Raw genomic sequence first — 14,309 nt, forward strand, 5'->3', positions numbered from 1 at the left:
TCTTATTTTACCACTTCATCACTTTGTATTTGTTCACACCGGAGTCAGCGAACGCCTCTCCGGTATTATGTAAGCCACATTGAGCCTGCAAATAGGTGAGAAAATGTGGGATACAAACGTAACAAATAAATACATGGTTATAGAATGAGGGAAAGAAAGGGTAAGGGGTCGATAGTCAAATCAATTTAACCGGCTAGAAATGGATCCTGGCCAGTTAACTCACTTGGTTGGGGTCAACTGGTCACATTCTGCCGCAATTAACCGGTTAGAGCCGTTTAAAGTGTCCAGCTAGCACCCAACTTGAAGCCAGCATTTTGAGATGTTCCACTGGCGGAGTCGACACTTAACTGGCCAAGGTCACCACATAAATAGGATCACATACAAGTCAGTTTTTGCTGGCTCCGTATATAGTGCACTGATTTTCTGGATACAACACTAGAGGCAGTCGGTAAATCACTGATCACTACCAGCTAAATAGCAGGCTCTAAATTTATACAACGGTGCCTAGCGTTAAGAGAAGTCGACGCCCATGAATGCACCATTTAAAAAAAAAATACACAAGCGTCTGTGCACTTTTATAAAAGCAGTAGCACATGGACATTTACAGCTGTTTGAGGGCAGGCATAAATGTTCGTGTTTAGACCATTTAAATGCACGTGTAAATTAGCACATTTCATAACTTACACAGGTACTTGTGAACTCCACCTATGTACATGGCTACCGGCCCAATGTATATGTCAGTGTACACACTTTTATGCCGGTTGAAATTTTATAACATGTGCTAAACTTTATCAAATTACTCCCTATGTGGATCGGGAGCGGGGCAACTCATGTGGAGGGGCCTAGGCTTGATTCTCAACTTATATCATCCAGTTTCTGGTTGGCTGAGGATACGGAAGAGGAAGTCCTAGCCCTTGCACAACAGACACCCCCTAGTGGCCAGATTTAGGGCCTAAGATTGTAGCGTTCCAGGAGCAGTCCTAATCTATGCCCATCGTAGGCCAAGGATTGTCACCACAATGACTGCACTAAACCATTCTGTTGGGGGTGGAGGAGACCTTGACAAATTTTCACAATATCTAGGAGCCAGCCCCAGACCCCTCTCTTGATTCTCCCTCCCCATCCTTCCAAAATTATCCCCACTGAAGTTGGGGGGGGGGGGAATCCCCTTCCAGGCAATAGCTTTTACAAACTGGCTTACCAAGGGCTCTTTTCCCATTTTGTGTATGTGGGCAAAGAAACTTTAGTAAATCAGTTTCTTACAGCACCTCTGCAAATCACTACCAAAATGCCAGTAGTTGCCCTTTCCACAGTAAGTTGTCGGCTCTGTAACAGCATCCTCTAGAAAGATGAAAGAAAAAGGCAACTGCCTAGGTTTCATATTCACCAAAACCTGGGTCCCCGCCAGTCTCTCTCTCACTCACATCTTCCCCCCCCCCCCCCCCACACCCCAGCCTTCACTCATTCTCTCTCTCTCAAACCTCCCTCAGCCTTCAACCACTCTGTCTTACCTATTTCCCTCACCTCGCAGAGACAGCCAAGCTTCCTGCACTGCACGGCTCAAGCTTACACAGAGTGCCAAATCGCGGGGCAGAAGCATAACAGATGCCAGGCAGTGTTACAAAAAAAAGAAAAAGTAAAAGAATCCACTAATCTTCAGGAGGGGCATTAAATCCAGGGCGCCAGTGTGCAATTTCTAAGCGCCATGGCGACCTGGCACCCAGGATTTGTCAAGCCCTGCTATAAAATATGGAAAAAACAAAAACCTCACCGGGAACTTGCAATTAAAGGCTTGTGGTGCCATGATTCAGCAGAGACCAATTCTAACTGAACAGGAAATGCAGAACCCAGGACTGTCCAATATTCACAATGATACAATGCTTACTTTATTTTTTGTCTATTAGATTGTAAGCTCTTTGAGCAGGGACTGGCTTTCTTCTGTTTGTGCAGCGCTGGGTACGCCTTGTAGCACTATAGAAATGCTAAATAGTAGTAGTAGTCGTAGTAGATACAGTCACTCTGGGAAAAAAGATGGGAGAAGGGAGATACGAGAGAGACGTTTAAACAGTCTCGTGGTCGAAAGGCAAAAGAGGTCAGTCTCTTTCAACTAAAAAGCAGTTCTGGAATGAGGGAGCTTGAAAGGGGACAGGAATAATGTAAGGAAAATATTTTTTTACAGAAAGGGGAGTGCAGTGCGGAGATGACGACCGAATCTGAATTCAAGAAAGCATGGGAGCAGCACAGAGCCTCTCCGAGGGGTAGGAGAGATTGGTAGATGGTGTGGATGGGGAGACGATAGGCTGTGTGGTCTTTTATCTGCTGTCATTTTCTCCGTTTCTATCTAACAGCACGCCATACCAGTGTTTGTGTCTCATACTAATCAGCTGGTTGGTTATCTTGTGATTATAATGAAATGGAAACCAGAGCCAGACAAGATGCAAGACAGCACCAACAAAGGGAAGGAGAGAGAGAAACAGGTGCCTCATTCACAAGCTGGTTAATCCATCAGAGCTGTACTCTCTATCCTCCCCTCTTGAATTTCAACAAATCCCGGGATGTACATGGAGAACCCCAAAACAGTGGGAAGGGAGGGGCAAAGTTGGACAACGAACATGGTTCATGGTACCTCAAGAGGAAGAGGCTGAATGGGGTCAGGCAGTTTTTATCCACTGTGAGAGTGCAGGTGAAAGGGGATCCGGGAAGGCACGAAGAAAGGGGGTACAGGGAGCCGGGGAATCCCAACGGGGCAGATTTCATGTGCACAACACCCACATTCAGAAAGCTGGGCTACCGGAGGCAGAGAGGTTGGCTGGGTTAAGGAAGAAGGGGAGGAACTACCAGTCCCAGAATCCTTCTCTTCCCCACCCGGCTGTGCAAGAGTTAGGGGAGGAGATAGAAGATTGGGAAATGGTCTCTGAGGAAGGTGATGAGGGCCAGCTGGAGAGATTGGGGCGGGGGAAGTTGAAGAGGAGGATAAAATGGAGATTACTGAAGGACTAGGGGAGGAACAGATGGAGATTGGAGCCATGGCTCAAACCCGAAAAGCTGCTGTAAGAGGGTGGCTAGCTGTACCTTGGAGAGACTGGTGGAAGACCGGAGGAGAGAGGCTGAGGCACTGGGGGAAATCTCTACTAAAGAGGAAACAGGTGCAGCCTGTGGGAGAGAAAGCTGGGCACAATTGAAACCCCCAGCCTGACCCAGGTGGGAATAAGGCTGTGTAACCGTGCTGTAAGAAGGTGCAAGAAAGACTGTGTAAACTGTTTCATACTAAAAAGGTCTGGGCTGCAACCTACCAAGCTATTTGGTTTTTCCCTCTGATACTGTACTGTTCCCTAAGTGAAGTAATCTGAGCTAAAGTGAAGTGAAGTTATATGGACTGTTTTTGAACCTGAGTTTGAAGTTATATGGACTGTTTTTGACTGTGTTAAACCTGAATTGTGCTCTGGGCTGCTAGCCTAAACAACCTGGAGTGAAGGGTGTTTTGTTGATTTGAAGCAAGAAAATAAAAGCTCTTACTTATAAACATTGGGCTTTGAATGTGCCTCTGTGAAAGGAACGGAGGGAGGAGGAAGTCCTGGGAGTTCACAGGGCCTGGAGCCAAGGCTCAGAGGAGCCAGATTGCTGTGGAGTGAAGGCAACAGTCGTGTGGAGGAAGAGGCAGCTAAGCAGGGTCAAGCCTGGCTGGGTCCTGGATGGGCAACCCAGCTACACCACCCTCAAGCTCCATCTTACCATGAACAAGGAAGACCAGAGCTTGAAACAACCTTTGCAACATCTTAAGAACCAGTGCAGGGTTTGTGTTGAAAATGTCTTCCACTTCCAGCCTCAGGCCCAGAGCCTCCTTTTAAAATAAAAGAATTAAATGAAGGGGGGGGGGGGGGAAGAGACAGAGATAACTTGGATCTATAACACTGTACCAGGAAGTAAAGTGGACAGAGACAAGAGGGACATCACAGTTCGCATCTGCCAGCAGATTCGCTATTTGTCAAACCAAAAAATGACCAGTTAGCTCTTGGGCCAGGAACTTACAAGCTCTGAAGAGTCTCGTATTTTGTTTTAGCTAAGCAACATCAACACTGAAAACTGACTGTTCATTTCATCCTCTCTTCTTATCCCATCTACTAATTCTCTGTGCTCCATCCAGGGCACCAAGATCGTCCCTCAAAACTTTACGGATGATGTTTCTTTTCAGATCGTTTGCTTTCATTCGATAAGAAATTCCATTTTTGAATCTAAAGAAGCTTAGCGGAGACTAGGTGGCAACACTGGCAATTGGGAAGCAAAGTCAGTACTGGGCGGACGTCTACGGTCTGTGCCCTGATCGTGGCTGCATAGATTTGGATGGGCTGGAGTCGAGCTTTTCAAGGGCTTCGATGACAACTTCAGAAGTTTTAGAACAAGGACAGTGCCGGATAGATTTCTACCGTCTATGCCCTGAAAATGGCATGGAAAATTCAAAATCACGTATACATATGTTGTATCACCTCATACCTTATGTAATGAGGTCATCTTCTCGGGCAGACTGGATGGACCGTACAGGTCTTTATCTGCCGTCATCTACTACGTTACTATGTAACTGCAGCAACATTTTGGAACACTCTGCCGGACTATGGATTGGAGACACCTCTGATAAATTTCAAGCAGAGGCCTATGACCTTTAGACTTGATAAAAGGTAGAGCGGAGAACGCTCTGGGGTTTCATTTTCAAAGCACTTACACTTACAAAGTTCCATAGGTTACTATCCAGCTTATTTTCGAAAGAGAAAGACGCCCATATTTCGACCCACTGTGGGCGCCCAAATCGGTATAATCGAAAGCCAATTTTTGGCGTCTTCAACTGCAATCTGTCGCGGAAACGGCCAAAGTTGATGGGGGCGTGTCGGAGGCGTGGTGAAGGTGGGACTGGGGCGTGTTTATCGGCTGAGGAGAAATGGGCGTCCTTGGCCGATAATCGAAAAAAGAAAGGAGTTTTTAGCGCGAATTTGGGTCACTTTTTTTGGACCCTTTTTTTCACGAACAAGTCCCAAAAAAGTGCCCTAAATGACCAGATAACCACCGGAGGGAATCGGGGATGACCACCCCTGACTCCCCCAGTGGTCACTAACCCCCTCCCACCCAAAAAAAAACAATTATAAAAACTTTTTTCCCAGCCTGTATGCCAGCCTCAAATGTCATACCCAGCTCCATCACAGCAGTATGCAGGTCCCTGGAGCAGTTGTTAGTGGGTGCAGTGGACATCAGCCAGGTGGACCCAGGCCCATCCCCCCCTACCTGTCACACTTGTGGTGGTAAATGGAGGCGCTCCAAACTGCCCCCAAAACCCACTGTACCCACATCTAGGTGCCCCCCTTCAGCCATAAGGGCTATGGTAATGGTGTAGAGTTGTGGGCAGTGGGTTTTGGGGGGAATTTGGGGGACTCAGCACCCAAAGGAAGGGAGCTATGGACTTCAGAGGTAGTTAACTCTTTAATTTAAATTGTTACAAGTGCCCCCTAGGGTGGCCGGTTGGTGTCCTGGCATATGAGGGGGACCAGTGCACTAAGAATCCTGGCCCCTCCCACAAACCAATCGTTTTTGAGCTGAGCGCCTTCGGTTTCCATTATCGCTGAGTAGAGGAGTGTGGTAGCCGTGTTAGTCCACTCTTAAGGTTATCAATAGAAATCAAACAAAATAAAACATGGAAAAGAAAATAAGATGATACCTTTTTTATTGGACATAACTTAATACATTTCTTGATTAGCTTTTGAAGGTTGCTAAATCGCTGAAAAACGAAACCACCCAGCTCAAATCCGCACAAATCCGATGCATTTGCCGGGCACAAACCGTATTATCGGAAAAAAGATGGATGCCCATTTTTTTGAAAATACGGTTTGTCCCGCCCCTTCACATACCTGTTCTCGGAGATAGACGCTCATGGAGATGGGCATTCGCGTTCGATTATGCCCCTCTATGTAACTTTGTAAGTCTGTGCTTTGAAAATATGCCTTTATGTCTCTTTACTTTCTAGTTACTTTATGATAACATGTAATTTTCACCTCTCATTTTTTTCTAGTTTTCCTATTTTAAGGATGTAGGCCGCTCAGTTGGATTACGATGGACGGTACATTAAATTCAAATAAACGATAAATGATCTCATGTTGTGATGCCCGGTACCTGGAACTCTGGCTGCCCCAATAGACATGAGAACATTTTAATTACGTTCCCTGTTCCCACACTCCAGGTTCACCAGATGTCCCATATATTACATATGCGTTCATTAAAGAAAAATGTGGAACCCTCTCCCAGACAATAATAGCATTTGTGATGATATGCAGCAGAATTGCACAAATTTCACCCAAGACTTACTAGCCTTGGCTATTACAAGATGCACTGAAAGCCTTATGGAATTTTCCCCCAATCCAGTGCATTTTTTCCAGAGAAAAAGGTGCTGGTATTCAAATGAAAGGCCAGGGGTGGGGTGATCACTGAGGGACCCACCCCACAACGGCCAGGCCCCCCTGCAACCAGTCTCAGAATCTATGGCAAGGCAGAATTGGTGTGTAGAGCCTGAGCTCTTTCATTAAAACTTGGGGACCATGGGTCAATTTTAGCAGACAATAGAAAAGGTGCCAGTACTCAAATGCCAGGCCACCCTTCAGGGGTGTTGGGGTGATTACTGAGGGACCCACCTCACAATGGCCAAGCACCCTGCAACCAGTCACAGAATCTATGACATGGCAGAACTGGTGTGTAGAGCCTGAGCTCTTTCATTCAAATTTGGGGACCACGGGTCAATTTTAGCAGACAATGGAAAAGGTGCCGGTACTCAGTACCCCCAAGTACCCCCTCAAAAAAAACCCTGAATAAATCTGACCCTTTCTGCCTGGACTCAGGGTCCTGGTTCAGTCTGAACAATCCAGCTTAAGATGGCATATTACAGAATATGGTTTCAAACCTCCAGGACCAGAACTGGCCTGCTCATGCTGGTGCCCAGTTAAGCCACGGTGTCTCTTCTCCTAAAGAGACACAGGGCTTGAGAACTCGGTAGCAGCAACTCTCTTTGGGGCTCAAAGGGGGTTTTCCCCATTCCATATGGGGAGAAGGGGAGGGAGAAACAGTCTTTCCGGCAGACACTAACATCTATCCAGCTGGTCCAGTATCTCCAGTAAGAGAGCGAAAGTAGCCAGCAGCATCCAGCCATTCCCAGACACAGGAAGCATGCCAGACCCAAAATTCAATTCACCTCTTCCAAGTGTTTCTAATCATTTACAGCTACCAGTGCTCCAAAAATGCAACAGAACAAAATGCACAAAGAACTGATAAACTGACAAGAGTATAAGTAACAATGTTAAATAAAATGTTGTGCATTAAATATTTACACGCATACAAAACACACAGATAACCCAAGCTAAGCCCCGTTTTACACGGATGCATGCAAATAACAAAACCCCAGAAAACCACATGAATCAATGGCCGCCCCCTTCCCCCTTTGGTTATTTTGAAACCTCCATGTTTAAAAAAACCTGTTTATCCAGGCTGCTTTCCACTCCACCCCGATCCTTCCTTCCCTCCATTTCTCACCCCCCCCCCCCCCTTTGACACAAAGCCATGGATTGCCCTACCCACCTTCTCATCCCACCCCAGCAGGCAGGCTGCCTCTGCAGGAAAGCCCAGGGCTTTGCAGGCCCCTTTGGTGTGGACAAGAACCACATAAAAGAAAAATCCTAATTAAAATACAAAAAACAACACACATGCACATCAGCCACGTCCTGCAAAAGCCAAACAGACAAAAAACTCTCTCATCCCAGGCTCGTGCATTTTCTGGCCACACTTAACAGGAGCAAAAATTTTTAAAGAAATCCAGAGATCAAAGAAAGCCCCAGTTCATTGAATCAGCCATGGTGCTCACCAGCTGCTTCTCAGGAAAGTTGAAGCCAGTCCCCATCCAGCCGTGATGCAAACCTCCTCCTCCAAGCCCTCTGCTCAGGATAAGGAAAAGAGCAGCCAAGCAGGAGGGCTGCAAAGAGAAAGCCCTGTGCTGCTTCCCTGCGGTTACCCCCCCTCCAAAAAAAATTGCATGAAAATTCCAGTTTGCAAGGGGGATCTCCCTCCCTTGCACTTCTCCTGGAGAGGGGAGCCTCGATCTTCACCTGTGCAAAATGCCTGCCCGTCGCCGTTTATTCCGAAATGAGCATTTCCTTGTGTTTCTGTGTGTGTGTGGGAACACAACTCAGCAGCACCATGCAACACCCTGGGGCTCTTCCAGGCACTGACTTCCCTCCCTCCCTCCTCCCATTGTCTCCCAGCTCAGATTCCTTCCAGCCGTGGTTTGCTTTTCTCTCTCTCTCTCTTTTGATATGCTGGTATTAAGAGACCCAGGGAAAGGGAGGGACTCGTCCCCCCCCCCCCCCCCCCAGCCACAAAATGTATACCTGGTGCTTATTCAGTTTCCTTTGTCAGCTCTCCCTCCACCCCACCCAGGCCAGTACAAAAGCAGGTATGAAATCTTTATTGTCCTTTGGTGGGTTGCAGTTGCAGACTGACAGTGATCTGGACCCCTGGGCAGTAAAAGTCATTGGGCCCCCTGGACGCTTCCTGCTGCCCCCCTCCCCAAGCCTCAGTGAGCCCTTCCTGGTGGTCCTACCTTTAAGGGCCCTGGTACTCTATTCTGCCCGTAGCTGCCGTGTTTTCGAAATGGATGCCAAAACTTCCCGCAGTGTCTCATGGGTCTCAACAGTCTCACCAGATTGCCGCAGGGAGTCTCGGCAGCCATTTTTAAAACATGGCGGTGCTGGGTAGAATTGCAGCAGTGGTGTTCTTTCCTGCCCCCGCAGAGGCCATTAGACCACCAGCGCCCTTCAACGTGAAACCGGGGGGGGGGGGGGGCACTGAGGCTCAAGAAGCTGTAGTGTGCGGTGGCAGCAAGGGGGAGACCCTCTGGACCCTCAGGCACTGCCCACTTGGCCAAATGGTAGGTTGAGTGTTATCAGCTATGCTGAAGCTTCAAGAGGCCTTACTACAGGGCAGGCACTGGTGGCCTGAAGTCATTTTGTGATCTGCATGCTCGCTTCCCATGTGCTACTTTTGTAGAGTTGGAGGTGGGTCAGGGCAGAGAGTAGGCGTGTTCTACGCTGATCAGTGAATCTCTTCATCAAGGCGGTTAAAAAATCCCAATCAAACATATAAATTGCAAGTGACTGACTCACCCGCAAATGCGCAGTAGAGAGCATGTCATGAACGTTCCGCACATGCGTTGAAGCACCCCTCGCACGGCATTACGAAAAGCAAGATGATGCTGGGCGGAGCCACAGCACCGAGCTCAGCAACGTTAACCAATGGGCAGAAGCGCAATGTCAATGGGAGGAGCTGCTGCGGCAAATTGCAGAATGTTAACCAATGGGCAGAGGCGCTACGTTCATGGGCGGAGCCACAGCAGCAACTTGCGCAAGGATAACCAATGGGCAGAAGCGCTAAGATCTGGGGCGGAGCCACTGCGGAGACCTGGGCGATGATAAACTAAAGAAGGAGAGAACCACGATGTTCAAGGGCAGAGCTGGTACGGCGAGGTGGGCGAGGCAAAACCAAAAACAGAAGCAGAACATGACCAAGCAGGGATCCAAGAACGTTATCGGCCCGGCAGGGGAGAGAGGAGGGTTGCTGGACATGACTCGATGGAGGGGAGGGCAGGGGAGAAAGGAGGGTGGCTGGACATGGGGGGAGGGCAGAGGACAGAGGAGGGTTGCTGAATATGGGGGGAGGGCAGGGGAGAGAGGATGGTTGGTGGACAGGGGGAGGCCAGGGGAGAGAGCAGGGTTGCTAGACATGGATCGGGGGAGGGGAGGGCAGGGGAGAGAGGAGGTTTGAAGGACATGGAGGTGAAAATTACAAATCTCGCCCGTTTTAATGGGCTTAACGGCTAGTAAATAAATAAATAGCGCTACTACATTGCCCCACACTAACCGATGAGCACTTAAGCCCTTACCACCTACAAAACGGGGCTTATGCACTAATGGGAAAATTTAGTGGGTGGCCATTAACTCAAAAAAAAAAAAAAATAGAAAAAGCGGCCATGTTACCCCTGCAGCTGGGAATGACCCGGGTAAGGACAAAGGGTCCTTTATTTTCTTGGCTGCTACTTTCTCATTTGTTGGCAGAGTTTAAAAAGGGGTTAGACGGTTTCCTAAAGGACAAGTCCATAAACCACTACTAAATGGACTTAGGAAAAATCCACGATACCAGGAATAACATGTATAAAATGTTTGTACGTTTGGGAAACTTGCCAGGTGCCCTTGGCCTGGATTGGCCGCTGTCGTGGACGGGATGCTGGGCTCGATGGACCTTTGGTCTTTTCCCAGTGTGGCATTACTTATGTACTTATGATTACTAGCTGTTTGCATACTATTTGTGCGGAGCTCTCATTTTGTACGGTTCATTGCTGAGAAGAATTGTTGAGACATATTTTCTTTGTTTCACCATCAACTGACCCCCTGATGCAGGCGTCTGCTGAAACACAGGCCGTGTCAGGTTTTGGAATTAAAGATTGCTCCCTTTGAACTTTGCCTCTGCCTGGTTGTTCCATCTCTGGCCTTATACACTCCTTTTGGGTACTTGGCGACTTTTGTGTTGTTATTCCCTAGTACTACTACTACTTATCACTTCTATAGCACTACAAGGCATACGCAGTGCTGTACATCATACACGAAAAGACAGTCCCTGCTCAAAGACCTCACAATCTAAATGGAACAAACACACAGATAGAACAACTAACAGGTAAGGGAATTAAAGAGGTGTGGATAAGAGGGGTACAGGGCAAGTGAGTAGTGGTTAGGAGTCAAAAGCAGCATTAAAGAGGTGGGCTTTTAGCCTGGACTTGAAAACGGCCAAAGTCGGGGCTAGATGTACAGGCTCGGGAAGTCTATTCCAGGCGTGAGGTGCAGCGAGATAAAAGGAACGGAGTCTGGAATTAGCAGTAGAGGAGAAGGGGACAGACAAGAGAGATTTATCCACAGAACGGAGTACCCGAGGGGGGACGTAGGGAGAGACAAGAGTGGAGAGGTACTGGGGAGCAGTAGAGTGAATGCACTTATAGGTCAGTAAGAGAAGTTTGAATTGAATGCGGAAACAGATAGGGAGCCAGTGAAGTGACTTGGGGAGAGGGCTAATGTGAGCATAGCGACTCTGGCGGAAAATGAGTCGCGCAGCAGAGTTTTGAACTGATTGAAGAGGAGAGAGATGGCTAAGTGGGAGGCCAGTGAGAAGCACGTTGCAATAATCTAGACGAGAGGGCTAATGTGAGCATAGCGACTCTGGCGGAAAATGAGTCGCGCAGCAGAGTTTTGAACTGATTGAAGAGGAGAGAGATGGCTAAGTGGGAGGCCAGTGAGAAGCACGTTGCAATAATCTAGACAAGAGGTGATAGGAGTGTGGATAAGGGTTCTAACAGAGTGTTCAAAGAGGAAGGGATGGATTTTGTTGATGTTATAGAGAAAGAAAATACAGGTTTTGGCAATCTGCTGAATGTGAGCAGAGAAGGAAAGAGAGGAGTCGAAGATAACCTCAAGGTTACGAGCTGATGAGACAGGGAGAATGAGAGTGCCATCCACAGAAATAGAGAAAGGGGGAAGAGGAGAGGTGGGTTTAGGGGGAAAGATGAGGAGCTCGGTTTTGGCCATGTTAAGTTTCAGATGATGTTGAGACTTCCAGGCAGCGATATCTGATAGGCAGGCTGATACATTGGTCTGGATGCTGGTTGAGATTTCAGGGGTAGAGAGGTAGATCTGGGAGTCATCAGCGTAGAGATGGTATTGAAAGCCATGGGATGATATCAGAGAGCCAAGGGAAGAAGTGTAGATGGAGAACAGGAGAGGACCGAGAACAGAACCCTGAGGTACACCAATTGGTAGAGGGATAGAAGTGGAAGAGGAACCAACAGAGTGTACACTAAAGGTGCGAAGCGAGAGGTAGGAGGAGAACCAGGAAAGAACAGAGCCCTGGAATCCAAGTGAAGACAACGTATCAAGGAGTAAGCTGTGATCAACAGTGTGAAAAGTGGTGGATAGATCGAGAAGGATGAGGATAGAATAGAGACCTTTGGATTTGGCCAGTAACAGGTCATTGGAAACTTTTGTAAGTGCAGTTTCAGTTGAATGAAGAGGGCGAAAGCCAGATTGGAGTGGGTCAGGAACAGCTTGAGATGAAAGAAAGTCAAGACAGCGGCAGTGAACGGCACGTTCAAGTATCTTGGAGAGGAAGGGGAGGAGGGAGATGGGTCGATAGTTGGAAGGACAGGTAGGGTCAAGTGAAGGCTTCTTAAGAAGTGGTGTGACCACAGCATGTTTGAAGGCATCAGGAACGGTCGCAGTGGATAGATTGAGGATATGACAGATAAAAGGGGTGAGAGTAGGAGAGATGATGTTAAGAAGGTACAGATGCCAGCCAACCCCAGGTCACCCCCTCTCCACTACATGCATAGAAATGTAGAAACGTCAAGGGCTGGATCACTCTGTTCAGCTAGAACTGGGTAAGGTCAAGTGGCAGCTGTAGATGTAGAAACATAGAAACACAGAAATGTGATGTCAGATAAGAGCCCAGTCTGCCCAACCTCACAAACCACTAACTCCTCCTTTTCCTTAGAGATTCGACAGGGGCGTAGCCAGACACCCAATTCTGGGTGGGCCTATACCCAAGATGGGCGGGCAGAAGAACCCCGCCCCGTCCCACGGGCGATTTGGTCTCTCCTTCTCTCGCCTGCAGGCCATCTGGTCTCCCAAACATCCCCCATCTCCCCCATACCTTTTAAATGGCAGATTTTCACCTGCAGCGAGCAGCAACTGATACATACTGCTTGCACTGGCCCCACAGCCTTCCCTACTACTACTACTACTATTTAGCATTTCTATAGCGCTACAAGGCGTACGCAGCGCTGCACAAACATAGAAGAAAGACAGTCCCTGCTCAAAGAGCTTACAATCTAATAGATGAAAAATTAAGTAAGCAAATCAAATCAATTAATGTGTACAGGAAGGAGGACAGGAGGGTAGGTGGAGGCGAGTGGTTACAAGTGGTTACGAGTCAAAAGCAATGTTAAAGAGGTGGGCTTTCAGTCTAGATTTAAAGGTGGCCAAGGATGGGGCAAGACGGTGGGGCTCAGGAAGTTTATTCCAGGTGTAGGGTGCAGCGAGACAGAAAGCGCGAAGTCTGGAGTTGGCAGTAGTGGAGAAGGGAACAGATAAGAAGGATTTATCAAGGGAACGGAGTGCACGGGAAGGGGTGTAGGGAAGGACGAGTGTGGAGAGATACTGGGGAGCAGCAGAGTGAGTACATTTATAGGTTAGTAGAAGAAGTTTGAACAGGATGCGAAAACGGATAGGGAGCCAGTGAAGGGTCTTGAGGAGAGGGGTAGTATGAATAAAGCGACCCTGGCGGAAGATGAGACGTATTCCTGCCTATGCGGAAACAGGAAGTTGCATCAGTGGGAAGGCTGTGGGCCCAACATTAGCAGGCAAAGATCTGCTATTTACAAGGTATGCAGGAGGGACAGTTGTTGAGAGTTTTCAACTGGTGGGGCTTGGGAATCCCTCCATTGCCTCAGGTACAAACTTAGATTGTGAGCCCTCCTGGGACAGAGAGATATCCAGAGTACCTGAATGGAACTCACCTTGAGCTACTACTGAAAAAGGTGTGAGCAAAATCTAAATAAGTAAATGCTATCATAGACTAAGGATGATTCGTTCACTGAGGACTCTATGTTCAAAAGCAGCACTACAGGTCTGGTCCATTCTTTTGTTATTTCTCACTTGGGCTATTGTAATGAATGACTTCATGGGACTTTGGGTTGCTGACCTTAAACCCTTACAGACTGTACAAAATACAGCAGTTGAACTCATTTTCGGCAAATCACGATTCGAAAGCGCAACACCGCTTCGTGAAAAACTTCACTGGCTCCCTGTCAAGGAAAGAATAAACTTCAAAGCTCACACAATGATCCACAAGATCCTCAATGGTGAATCTCCAAGCTACATGTCCAATTTGATCAATCTTCCAGCCAGGAACTGGTCCAAATCTTCTCGAACATATCTCAGGCTTCATCTTCCCAACTGCAAAGGCCTCAAATACAAAACCTACTACGCATTCAACTTCTCTGTTATAGGCAGCCAACTCTGGAATGCCTTACCTAGACATATCCGAAAAACCAATGAACACCTACCCTTCCGTAAGCTGCTGAAGACTTACCTCTTCAAACAAACCTACCCAAACGACCCAATTTAATCCTCGAACCTAGACCTCACCACCAGTACTACCCACACTCCAATCCTTTCCCCACATCTTTT

General features: G+C 47.7%; 1 protein-coding gene and 1 long non-coding RNA gene across 4 annotated transcripts in view; one reads left to right on the plus strand and one right to left on the minus strand.

Moving 5' to 3' along the window:
* Positions 1-8,141, minus strand: part of LOC115458424 — an 86,380-nt gene extending 78,239 nt beyond the window's left edge. Inside the window, exon 1 of the long non-coding RNA XR_003940058.1 lies at positions 7,889-8,141. This is a non-coding gene — a long non-coding RNA (uncharacterized LOC115458424). The remainder of the gene's footprint in view (positions 1-7,888) is intronic.
* LOC115458422 (SLAM family member 5-like) overlaps positions 1-14,309 on the plus strand; it is a 276,484-nt gene that overhangs the window by 206,570 nt on the left and 55,605 nt on the right. The gene's annotated exons all lie outside the window — the stretch shown is intronic.

The sequence above is a fragment of the Microcaecilia unicolor genome, chromosome 14, assembly GCF_901765095.1.
Source record: "Microcaecilia unicolor chromosome 14, aMicUni1.1, whole genome shotgun sequence".
In the NCBI taxonomy this organism is placed as follows: domain Eukaryota; kingdom Metazoa; phylum Chordata; class Amphibia; order Gymnophiona; family Siphonopidae; genus Microcaecilia; species Microcaecilia unicolor.